Source organism: Phyllopteryx taeniolatus, chromosome 4 (genome assembly GCF_024500385.1).
Source record: "Phyllopteryx taeniolatus isolate TA_2022b chromosome 4, UOR_Ptae_1.2, whole genome shotgun sequence".
NCBI lineage: Eukaryota > Metazoa > Chordata > Actinopteri > Syngnathiformes > Syngnathidae > Phyllopteryx > Phyllopteryx taeniolatus.
Genome location: NC_084505.1, coordinates 16,377,655 through 16,390,836, shown reverse-complemented (window position 1 = coordinate 16,390,836; position 13,182 = coordinate 16,377,655). Strand labels below are relative to the sequence as shown.

The following is a 13,182-nucleotide window of genomic DNA, read 5'->3' as shown; positions in this document are numbered from 1 at the left end:
TCAGATAACACCGAAGATGGAGGAATGAAGTGCACAGTGAATTTCAATTAAATGTATTCCATAATTTAAGGAAATAAAAGACAAGCAAATTACTTTAAGTATATATCTATTTAATAACCCTTATAATTGATGAATTACCTCCAGGATGTAAAGAGCTGTAACACAAAAGACACATTTTTTTGGGAGTGTGTGGGTGCATTAAATAATGAAGCAAGTATAAAGCATCGACTTAAGTCACAAATGTGGTTATTTCTTGCTTGGCGCCACATAGCCCACATGCTGAACAGCACATTTGTCATTAAATACCAGGGAGCTGATTGAATTGCTTTGATTTTTAAAGATCAAAAAAGGACAAGTACTAATTGAGGCACCCAAGTGAGACTTGACAATACTGAGTTTCCAGTAATAAGCGCGTGTATTCACTTTGCAGAAGTATGGTGATGAGTGTCAAGAATAGGAAGATAAAGATTAGAAACTTGTGAAAAAAGAAAATAGAGTTGAACAGTTTGTTTTGAGCTTGGTCTTTAATATGTTGTTAGTACTGCACAGTATAGCTGCAAAGTTATGGAGTTGAAGAACACAATTTCTAAATGTGTGCTCACACCGATCAAAATGTGAAGCTTTTTGTTGAGGCTTTGGCATGCAAAAATGCTGTAAAAATAATTAGTAAAATGCATGCAATCTTGACAACCAGATTTGCATAATCAAAAAGCTTGTTCCCTTGGCCAAATCTCGCACTATTGAGAGTGTTAACAAAGCAAAGGTGTTGAAATTCTGTCGACTCTTTTTAGTACATCTTAATTGGTGTGAAATGTACCATATGATGTTCACTGCTCATGTTGTGGTTCGCACGGCTGAACTTCATGCAGCCAGTGTCGGATCAATTCCTGCTCAGTGACCGTAGGTGTGGATGTTGGTAGCAGTACAAAAAGAAGTGCCTTTGAGTGTACAAACCCACTGACAAGCCATTCTATCCAATCATCCATAATATACAGTGGAACCTCGGTTTACAGCGGCTGAAATAAGTATTTAGCACGTCACCATTTTTCTCATTAAATATATTTCCAAAGGTGCTAGTGACTTGAACATTTCACCAGATGTTGGGAACAACTCAAGTAATCCATAAATATGAAGAAAATAGAACAAATAAGCTCAGAAATTAAGTTGTGTGTAAAGACGTAAAATGACACAGGGAAAAAGTATTGAACACATGTAGAAAGAGAGGTGCAAAAAGGCATAGAAAGCCAAGACAACACCTCAAATTGATCAACAATCAAACGCCAATCCAGCCCCTTGTGAGTACAAATGAATATCAGCTGGTTCAGTCCTAATTGATCGCCAACAAAAAGGTCTCATTGCCAAGGTGTGAGTCAAGACACATCACATGATGGGTAAGAGCAAAGAGCCATCTCAAGACCATTGCAAACTAATTGTTGCAAAACATAACGATGGCACTGGTTACGGGCGCATATCTCAGCTTCTGAATGTTCCAGTGAGCATGGTTGGGTCCATAATACGTAATTGGAAAGCCAATCTTACCACCATAAATTTGCTTCGATCAGGTGCTCCTTGCAAGATTTCTGACAGAGGACTGCAAAGAACAATCAGAAGAGTTGTCCAATAGCCAAGGACCAACTGTGGAGAGCTTCGAAAAGACCTGGAATTAGCAGGTACTGTTGTCACAAGGAAAACAGTGAGTAATGCACTCCGCCGCCATGGCCTGTATGCACGCTCACCACACAAGACCCAATTGCTGGGGAAAAAAAACATGTCAAAGCTCGTTTAAAGTTTGCTGAACAACATTTGGACAAGCCAGTTAAATACTGGGAGAATATAGTCTGGTCGGATGAGAGCAAATTTTAACTGTTTGGATGCCATAATGCACACCACATTTGGAGAAATGGGACTGCACATCACCCTAAAAACACCATACCAACAGTGAAGATCGGAGGTGGGAATGTGATGGTGTGGGGCAGATTTTCAGCAAATGGTACTTGTAAACTTCACATTAGTGAAGGAAAGATGAATGAACAAATGTACCAAAACAGTCTTGACAAAAATCTGCTGCCATCTACGAGGATGATGAAAATGAAAGGTGGACATTTCAGCAGGATAATGATCCAAAACATACATAAGAAACTCTCAATTGGTTTCAAAGAAGAAAAAAATAAAGCTGCTAGAATGGCCTAGCCAATTAACTGACTTGAATTCAATCGAAAATCTATGGAAAGAACTGAAACTAACCAATGTCCATAAAATAAGACCACAGAAACTTCAAGATTTGAAGACTGCTCGTGTGGAGGAATGGGGCAAAATCACACCAGAGCAATGTATGAGAATAGTTTCTCCATACAGGAGGAGTTTTGAAGCTGTCATTGCAAACAAAGGCTTTTGTACAAAGTATTAAATAAATACCAGTTGGCATGTTCAATACTTTTTCCCTGTGTCATTTCACATTATTACAAGCAACTTAATTTCTGAGCTTATTTGATCTACTTTCTTTGTCTGTATGGACTACTTGGGCTGTTCCCAACATCTGGTGAAATTTTCATGTCAATAGCACCTTTGGAAATATATTTAATTTCTGCCGCTGTGTGCGTGTGTGTGTCAGCGTGTGTGTGTGTGCCCGTGTGCATGTGCGAGAGTCAATGTGTGCGTGCGTGTTCCTTCCTCCAGCATAACCCATCCTACTGGAGTAGAACTTTGTAAAAGACAATTCAGTTCTGTCAGCCCTCCCCTCACACACACTGGGGCTAAAGCTTCATTACGATCACCATCTGGAGAGACACCTTGCTCCATCCATCATGCTGCTGTCTAGGATTCACACGTAAGCGCTTGTTTTTCACAGTAAACACATACACATGCACTCAACAGGAATATGCGTGAGCTCAGAAGACGAGATGTTTTCAGGGTAATATATTGATCCAATGGGGTGATTTAGTGAAATAGTGATCTTGAAATAACAGCCCATCCATCCATCCATTTTCATCCACTTATACGAGGACGGGTCGCGAGGGCAGTAGCTTTAGCAGGGACGCCCAGACTTCCCTCTCCCCAGCCACTTCCTCCAGCTCTTCCGAGAGGATCCCGAGGCACAATTGTGTTTTAGCCAATACAGCCATTACATTTATGTATATAGTAATATATTTTAGTCAAATTGTTTTTGCCTTGTGATTTCTTTGCTCAAATTGGCCGTACTGATCATCTCAAACTCAAAGAGTGCTGCAAAATGTCAGGCCATTTGTTCATAAATAATTTGCTGCACTGACTTCAACCTTTAAAAAGAAGTAACATCCCTCATGTCTTTGGACACATGAATTAAAACAAAAACAAACAAAAAACAACTTTTTTTTTGTTAATCAAATTTCTGTATGAAAAATACTATTTAAATGGACTTTCAAAGTTGTCTTTGCCTTGAATGTTAATAATATGACATAATTACAATGGCTTCTTCACATTTGATAATGTACAGCGCACACATTTCTGCACAATCCCCCCAGACCAGTTGTTAAAGCCTGAATCTGTAAATAGCAACACCATTCTAAACACATCAAGAATGTGAAAAACTGAGTTACCAAGAGCAAAAGGTGGCTTGAGTCAAGGTGGAGATCAGCCAATGAAAACGTCTCTATTGCAAAGTGAATGCTTAGAGGTCCAGTACGAGTCAATTTCTGTTTGTGAAGGTGCACACTACATTCGTTTTGTCCAATTTGGATAATTAATTGGCCCACTGGCCAAAAATGTACAGGAATGTACCTAAGTTACAAGTGTCAAGAGAGCAAAAACATTATTTTTCGCACCTTTTTCCCAAAAGTGTAAAAATTAGATGTTTTTGAAAATTAGCAATAGATATGTCCTTTCTTTCATTATTGCTTATGGCCAAAAAATAATGGTTGAAAAGTAGCATAGGAGATTCTAAAATGTGTAGAGAGAGAGGGCAGAGATGTCTACATACATGTCTCCCCATCATGAGTGCTTGTGATAGTTTTGTGTGTGTCTGAATGTGTATGTGCGTGTATGCGTGTTTCATTGACAACCAGAACAACGCTGAAAGGCTCTTTAATTCTAGTACTGGATGAAAATAATTTTCTCCATCATGCATTTAGAGAGCAATTAGCGAGACAGACAAGGAATTTAGTTAAAACCTAGTGAGTTGTTCCAGCTTCCAGAAAATGTGGATGTGAGTGGGGGTGGGTGCTGGAGATTGGAGTGGAATTTTAATGAACAACGCAGAGCAAGGGAGTAAATTAAAATAAAAGAATAAGTCAACTTATGTTAAAGCACAACCAGAGAATGTTAAGCTGCACATTAATAGGAGATATGGTGAGCCTCAAGAGATGAAATTGCCTAATTTGCTGTACTGTATATATGAGAATGAAGTGAATATACTGTACTCTTGAAGGTGCATTTTCAACATCCATCCATCCATTTTCTGAGCCGCTTCTCCTCACGTGCTGGAGCCTATCCCAGCTGTCATCGGGCAGGAGGCGGGTACACCCTGAACTGGTTGCCAGCCAATTGCAGGGCACATAGGAACAAACAACCATTCGCACTCACAGTCATGCCTACGGGCAATTTAGAGTCTCCAATTCATGTATTTTCAACATATCATTTTAAAAAGTCATTGCGATCAGACTGTTCCCGATGAGGAAGTGATAGATAAATAGACAATAAAACCATGGATATTTGCAGAAGTGTGCCATATTTAAAAGAAAAATTGTAAACATTCATTCACTTCTTATTTTAGACTGTCCATGAATTCAGAAGTCAGACAGATGCTGGGATATCGGCAATAATTTTGTTACATGCAGGTTGGAAAATGCTCCAAAATGCAATTCTGTCAAATTGTATCGCTACAGAAATTGCTTGCTGTGCCCAGTTCAGAGAAAATTATTTTAAGTTTGATGTGAAATGTTAGCAGTTTATGTACCCCTGCATTCCTTAATTTAGACAAATATGACAGAGGCAGTTTCTGTTGTTATCTGAATGCTCATTTCCCATCCATCCATTTTCTATTCCGCTTGTCCTTATTATTGTTGCGGGCAAGCTGGAGACTATCACAGCAGAGGCGGGGGACTGACTGGACTAAACTGAATTTAGAGTCTTCAATTAACCTAGCATTTATGTTTTTGGGATGTGAAGAAACATGGAGAAAACCCATGCGAGCACAGGGAGCAGATGAAAATTCCACACAGTCGGACCCAACATGAGAGTCAAATGCAGAAAGTCTCGACTGTGAGACAGATGTACTCACCACTCTGAGTACAAAACAAAATATTCAGAACAAAACATGAATTAAATGGTGATTGTCATGGTCCCAGGAAAATAAACAATCATGGCAAGATCTGCAGTTCTTGTTTCTTCTCCCTCCCTCCCAATTCATGTGCCCATTTGGCACTTAAACAAAACAAAGACCTTGTAGGATCCAATAAATAAACATTGATGTACTGACAAAGGAAACAAATCCTCTCTTTCACTAATTAACTGACAAAAGATTTCTGCAATGTGTATCCATCCTGAGTGTCTCAAAGCGCTTCAAGGATCTGGACTCCAAAATTAACTTGCTGAAATGACCCATTGAGAGAAATAACAATACAACCGAGAAACAGCAGAACGGGCAGGAATAAAAAGTGATTGGATGCCATGCATCACAATTGTCACATTGCCACTTGATCCCCTGGATGTGTTTTCTCTTGTGTGAGAGGACATTCCTTTTGCATTTACATTTTAAACATTTCTAATGGCCACAAGGTCGGGTGGTCCGTGCCTAACTGGTGGAACTAAGCATCACATTCAAAGACCACTGGTTGGTCGGAAAAAATGAAATAAATAAAAAAAAATCCCCAACTTCCTTCGGACAACAGAAATGCAATTGGAAGAAGATAAGCGTGACATTCTCTCAGTAAAACCCATTTTCTACTTAACAGGCAAACAGGCTGCATGCCAAGAAGAAAGAACACACAATTCTCATCTGTAGCCCTTTGTTTACTGACTTCTTTATGTCGCTGATTTAGCATTTCCGACTTTAACCACAATGGAAACACAAACCAGATTAGGGTTTGACATTCCCGACTATACCGAGCCGAGTTTAACTGAACTGTCCAATTGAAAGTCACGTTTGTCAGTTTTCATTATGTCGTGTTTGGGGGTTTCAATGTTACACAAATAATTAGTGACTCATATTAAAAATTAATAACATACACTAAGAAAAATCTAGCGCGGCATAATTATCATGTGCACCATGGTGCCTTGAAATATAATTTGATGTGATCTGTGTGGATCAAAGCACACTCCAGCTGTGGCAATACCATGTCTCTACATTCGCCTCCATCATGTTGAAAGGTAATGTTGGCAGCCGGGTAGCCATTTTCAACTTTTCATTTAATTCTAGTCATTTCTATCATCATTAGAGAAAATCGGATGAACAAATTGACCTTTTAGTCGAGCACACTGAGTCTCAAAGGTTGGCGCTAGTACCACTAGTGGTACGCGAGTTCTCTCTAGTGGTACGTGTAATAATGACTGCCTAAGTACAGTTAGGTTGTATTTGACTTTTAACATGATTTAAAAGCTGTTTGTTTTAAACCATTTATTTAGGTACACATTTGAATTACTGTGGGATGCAGTACATTTTAATTGAATCATTATTTAAGTGCAGTTTCTTTTATTTATTTTACTGAATAGGCTCCAGCTCACCTGTGACCCTAGTGTGGATAAGTGGTACAAAAAAAAAAAAAAATGGATAGAGGGATTGATATTAAAGTGGAGTGTTAATGTTGCAAAATGTGACAGTGGCTTACAATAATATTACATCTACTTTTTAGGAGTAAAACATCTGTCTCATTTTTAATGAACACTTAAGGCCTCTTTATACTCCCGCGGTCGCGCGGCCGAAAACGCCCGCATTGCATCACGTGACCGACGAATTGTCCCGCGTGGCCCCTCTGTGTAGCTTGACGCGTCAAACGCCGCAGAGATCATCTCTCGTGATTGGTCCATTATAGTCACATGCTGTGATGACGTACCAGCGTGCCCCTTGGTTCTACATACCATCTACGCCGCCGCCTTCTCGATGGATTTTGCAGCATAATTAAATGTATCATCTGGTCATCTAGGTCCATTTGTTCTAGCAGACACTGTTCCACGGTCGCCATTGTTGTTGCTTTGTTCCTTGTTACTGAAAGGAAAGTAAAAACGGCTACCGGAAATGGCCCAAAAATGTGGAGGAAAACTCCACCCTGTGGTGTCCTATCCAATACCAGCCGTAGCGACACCCCCGACTTGGAGGTGAACTGCAGTACATTTTCAAAACTGCGCGTGTGGGTTGCGCTCGAGTATAAAGGCAAACTACGCGAGGGACAGCCATAGTGACGTCAGCGCGGTCGCCGTCCGCGCGAGTATAAAGAAGCCTTTAGGCCTACTATGCTGCTATATTTTAATGTTGTCATTATGGTGGTACTCGTAGAATTTAGTACTTTTTTATGTGGTACTTCATGTAAAAAAAATTAAGAACCACTGTTCAAGCAGATGCCTCCCAGGTGAGTGATGTTTTTCTTTTCCTCCCATCTTGTTATATAAACTATTTGGAAAAAATATCAAGACACACCTCTTGATCAAGCAACCATTGATCCATTTTCTACCACTGACCGTGGGCGAGATGCCACTATGGTTGGAAAGGCATCACAGGGCGCAAAGAGGCAAACAACAATTCATACTTTTGTTCACACATTTGGTCAATTCAAAGTCTTGAATTAACCAACATGCATCTGGATGCTGGCAGAAACCTGGGTACCCAGAGAAAACCCACACAAACAAGTGTCAAGTAATCAATGAATTATTAATTAATTATTTGAATCTGAGGTAGTGGATTTTACTTCTTAAATAATTCATTTTACAGACAAATTTTGGGCAGTTGTATCCTTCCAACAACTTTTTAACAGTTTGGGGAAGGACCAATGAACAAACAAATGTAGAAAAAGGTATAGCTGGCTGAGTTTGGTGGAAGAATATGAAAACCCTGACCTCAACTCCATCAATGGCAATGAGCTAGAATGTAGAACGTAAGCCACTATGCTCTTCTTTATTATATATTACACATATTCCAAGATGTTTTAACTCGTCCCAGAAAAGTACTGGTAGTAATGGACAGGTACCCTGATACTTTTGTCAATATACAGAATTGTACATCATCTTATCATCAAAATTAACCTGCACATTTTATTGTACTAATCAAATATCTGTTTACACACATCAAATGTTTCATACTCCATTTTTGATTTATTATGTATAATAAGTTTCCATATACCACAAGATCCAACTGATCTGTGTCTTTTCACTGCTCCCAATATTTTACCATAAACAGAGTGGAACATCCTCTGCGCAATCGATAAACTGCGTTGCAACCAATTTGTATACAAATGACCATAACAACTACACCTGTATACATGAGCAAACACCTAATCTAAGCACAAACAATACTGTAAGCAGCTGTCCGCCTGTCTTTTGAGCAATGTCAGGCTTAGTCCACTGTAAAATAAGTGACGCCTTAGGCCAGTCTACAGGACAAAAGGCACCAGAAGCCATGGAAGTGGGCAGTGATAGAGCTGTGTTGTGCTAATAATGGGGAGGAGAGTACTGGCATTCAACTCATGGAACAGGGCCACAGAAACAGATGTGAGGGAGTGTGTGTGCGTGCGCAGGTGTGAAAGAGGCAGGGGATGAGAGGAAATAGATGATACTGAAGCAGAGCTATGCTAAGGTAATGTGGTGCTGAATAAACAAAATGGAGTGAGCACAAAAACATACTCTCAGCTTCTAAGTAAAAAGGGTCTCAGTTATTAAATTTTTATAGTGAGAAAATAGGGGGGGCTCAGATCGGATGGAAAGAGGAAGCTTGGCAGAGAAGGAGGTACCAAAGGTTGAGAATGTAAAAAGGGTCTTTGTTCGGGCCCTACATCCTCTTTTTTCTGTTATGATTTTAAACCCTCTGTTCTTAATAAAATCAGCAGAAAGACACTATGTACATTTCTTAACACACACATGCACACATAGGCTACAGATGACAAAGCACAGTGACACCTTTCTCCCATTGTCCTATTTCTCATCTCACAGAACATCTTGGAGCACTTTTACACAGTCCCCGAGCTTCTGCCAACACACGACACACATATTGAGCAGACAGTCCTCTTGGTGTGGTGAATTTGCCTCCTTGTAGCCTTATCAGCCTTATGCAACACTGTGTAATAGTGTGACCATTCTCGAGCAACCATGGCGACGGCCGCATTGCGTTAGTCGGTGTGAAAATTGGCAGCAATCCCCAATGTTTTCATTGCATTAGCTTGCCCTATTTTCTCAGCTTTGTGCTTCTTGCTGTCTCACGGTCGTTTTGCTGCCTGCTTGAATCAAAGTCAGAAGCTTTTAGGGCACACTCACATGAGAACAAGCTAGTAAAAACGGTAGTATTTATTTCTTTGTGTTTCGAAAATTTCAGCATTGCGTTATCAAAATGACCCAAATTCATACAGAGCTGCAAAAATGCCATGTGTATCTGCCAACTGCTTGTCGTCCCGGTCTTTTCCCAAAGCATACGAGTACATCTAAAAAAAATTGAATATCATAAAAAACTGCAATATTTTTTGGCAGTTATTTCGGACAGTGAAACTGTTATTTTTTTTAACATTTTCATTACACATAGAGTGAAATATTTAAAGCTTTTATTTCTTTTAATTTTGATGATTATGGCTCACAAATAATGAAAAAATCTCGGGAAAATAGAATATCACATAAAACACGTTTTAGGCACAAATGTCAGTCTTCTGAAAAGTATGTTGAGTTCTTTGCACTCAATATTTGGTTAGGTCTCCTTTTGCATGAATTACTACATCAATGCACTGTGCCATGGAGGCGGGCAGCCTGTGGCACTGCGTTGGTGTAATAATTGGTTTGATAGCTGCCTTCATGTCATCGGCATTGTCTGGTGTCTCTCATCTTCCTCTTAATAACAGCCCATAGGTTTTCTATGGGGTTCAGGTCAGGGGAGTTTGCTGGCCAATCAAGCACCGTAACACCATGGTCATTGAAACAGCTTTTGGTACCGTTGGCAGTGTGGGCAGGTCCCAAATCCTGCTGGAAATAAAATCAGCATCTCAATACAGGTTGTCAGAGGAGGGAAGCATGAAGTGCGCTCAAATTTCCTGGGAGATGGCTGCCTTGACTGTGGACTTCAGAAGACACTGTTGACCAACACCAGCAAATGACACGGCATCATCGCTGACTGTAGAAACTTCACACTGGACTTCAGGCAACATGGATTCTGTGCCTCTCCACTCTTCCTACAGACTCTGGGACCTTGCTTTCCAAATGAAATGCAGAATTTACTTTCATCTGAAAATAGGACCACTGAGCAATAGTCCAGTTCTTTCTCTCCTTAGCCCATGTAAGACGTTTCTGACGTTGTCTCCGGTTCAGGAATGGCTTGACATTTGTAGCCCATGTCTACTATTCATCTGTGTCTGGTAGCTCTTGATGCATCGACTCCAGCCTCAGTCCACTCCTTGTGAAGCGCCGCCAAATTCGAATGGGCGACCGCGCTCTGGCATAATTCCTCTCCGGTACTTGCTTCTTTTCGACTCTTCACATCTGCCCCTAGCTGGTCTGTTGCACCCCTTTACCCATCCCGAGCTGCCCTTGGTCCCACATTGCCTTGGACTTCGTTACCAGCCTCCCCCCTCTGAAGGTAACACTATCATTCTTACAATCATTGATTGTTTTTTCCAAGTGTGTCCATTACATACCCCTTCCCAAGTTGCCCTCTGCCTTTGAGACCCCTAACCTCCTAGTCCTGCATGTATTTAAGCTCCACGGCATCCCTGTTGACATTGTCTCGGACCGAGGTCCTCAGTTCTCTTCCCAGGTATGGAAGGAGTTCTGTAAGGCGGTGGGCGCAGCAGCTAGTCTGTCTTCTGGTTACCATTCGCAATCTAACGGCCAGACAGAGCGGGCAAATCAAAATCTGGAGTCTGCTCTATGCCGCGTGGCTGCACGCAACCCCGCCTCCTGGTGCACCTTTCTGCCGTGGGTGGAATATGCCCACAACTCCATTCTCATCAACCTTGTCTGCCTCCGCCTACTTTTGGGTCGAGTCTTCCACCCGTGTATACAATAAATTTTAAGTTATAGGAGTAATGTGTTTCCCTTGTACATAGTAAATGTGCAGCTCACAGAGAACAGCAAAGATGGCATTATAAAATGTTTAGATTTTTGCTATCCAAAACACATTGTGTAAGCGAGCAGCAAATTAAAAGTTGCTTCCCCAACAATGACTGTAGGGCAGTATAGAAGTGTATGTGCATTGACTCTGCAGATGTATTCAGCCTGTATTTGGCTTGTTTTGTGATCCAGCACCATTTTTTTACATTGCATGTTATTTAAAATTGTTTGAACCAAAGAATAGTGACACAAAACATTATTCTGAAATAAATTAATGGTTTCAAACTCAAATTGTGTGTCTGCATGTGTGCGTCCGTGTGTGCGTGCGTCAGTTAACTGGAGTGTTGTGTATGGCATTGGAAAATAAGAATATAAGGTTTGTGTTTTTTCTGCGATCAAGCAGTAATTTAACCTTGAGTTCTTGTGTGGGTGTGCATGTCTTTTCTCTCTTTTTTGTAGTCTTTAACTGAATGTGATTGTGATTTTAACTGTGGGTAAAATATGTCCCAAATACCATAATTTGCACCCTCGTGGTGAGCTTCAAAGGAAAATATGAACGCTGGCTTGTGTCCAAAACACTCCCTGACTTGTCCCCTCACTGTGTGCACCCTACTTGGGCTGTCAGATGTCGTTAATGGGAATCTCTCAACTCCCATGGCTTGGTGTTCCTATAGAGAGGAGTCCTGCTGGGACATACACACTCATATCTACACGCGTGGACCCTGAGAGGCCTGTCGTCACACAGAGGAACCTGCTAACCTATTGTAGGGCCGCGTCTGACTAGGATCATCTCTCATGCTGCCCAAACACACAACACACAGCAAGTAGCTCAAAGCCCCAAACATACAAATGATCTTCTCACTTGGATTTAATCCATTGTAAACACAGATTTTTGCTTATTTCTTCAATGCTTTCTCACCTGCTCTCATCTTAATCACAGCTTTACCACTGATCTTATTTCTCTCTACTGAGCCCCGATTTTCATTCACTCTCAGTTTCTTTTAAAGGCCTCTTTACACTTCCACGCTCGCGCGGCCGACAACACCCGCCTTGCATCATGTGACCGACGAATTGGCCCGCGCACTCCCTATGCGTCGCTTGATGCACACATGGCAAAAATTGTTGCTGCGCGTAGAATGCCGCGGAGATCATCTCTCGTGATTGGTCCGTTTTAGTCACATTCTGTGATGACGTACTCATCGTTCCTCCCGGTTCCACATAGCACCTACGCCGCCGCCTTCTCGATCAATTTTGTAGCATAATTAAACGTATCATCTGGTCATCTAGGTCTATTTGTTCTAGCAGACTGTGTTCCACGGTCGCCATTGCTGTTGCTTTGTTCCTTGTTACGGAAAGGAAAGGAAAAATGGCTACCGGAAATGGCCAAAAAATGCACCAGAAACTCCACCCTGTGGCGTCCTAGCCAATACCAGCCGTAGCGACTCCCCCGACTTGGAGGAGAACTGCAGCACACTTTCAAAACAGCATGCGTGGGTTGCGCTCGAGTATAAAGGCAAACTGCGTGTGGGATAACCGCAGTGACGTCAGCGCGGTCGCCGTCCGCGCGAGTATAAAGAAGCCTTAAACCCCACCAACATTCATATCACTAATGCCTTACCATCCAGACACCCCTGCCCCCTCTTCTAACCCTCGTTCATCCCTCTGGAGACGACTTCTCCATAGATTCCCCTGTCCCATTGAGCTGACTTGTCCCCTGATGGAGTGGGGAGTCTTTGTCAATGGGTCAGCCTCCTATAACCCCCCTCTGACCCCACAGCTTACCAATACACACACACAACCTCACACTGGATCCTTCCCACTTGCCATATGGCATGGGTAATGAAGGAGTGACAAAAGATAGCTAAAGAGGTGTCCGAAAAGTTGTATATGTGGGAGTGGGTGTGCGGCATCAAAGGCCTGAATATCCAGTCATTGGGCAGAGTCCAGTTGATGAAATTGATTGCTGTTTTGGGG

At 41.5% G+C, this 13,182-nt stretch overlaps 1 long non-coding RNA gene across 2 annotated transcripts in view; it reads right to left on the bottom strand.

Annotated features, from left to right (window-relative positions):
* LOC133476494 (uncharacterized) overlaps window positions 1–13,182 on the bottom strand; it is a 125,885-nt gene that overhangs the window by 94,098 nt on the left and 18,605 nt on the right. The window lies entirely within an intron of this gene.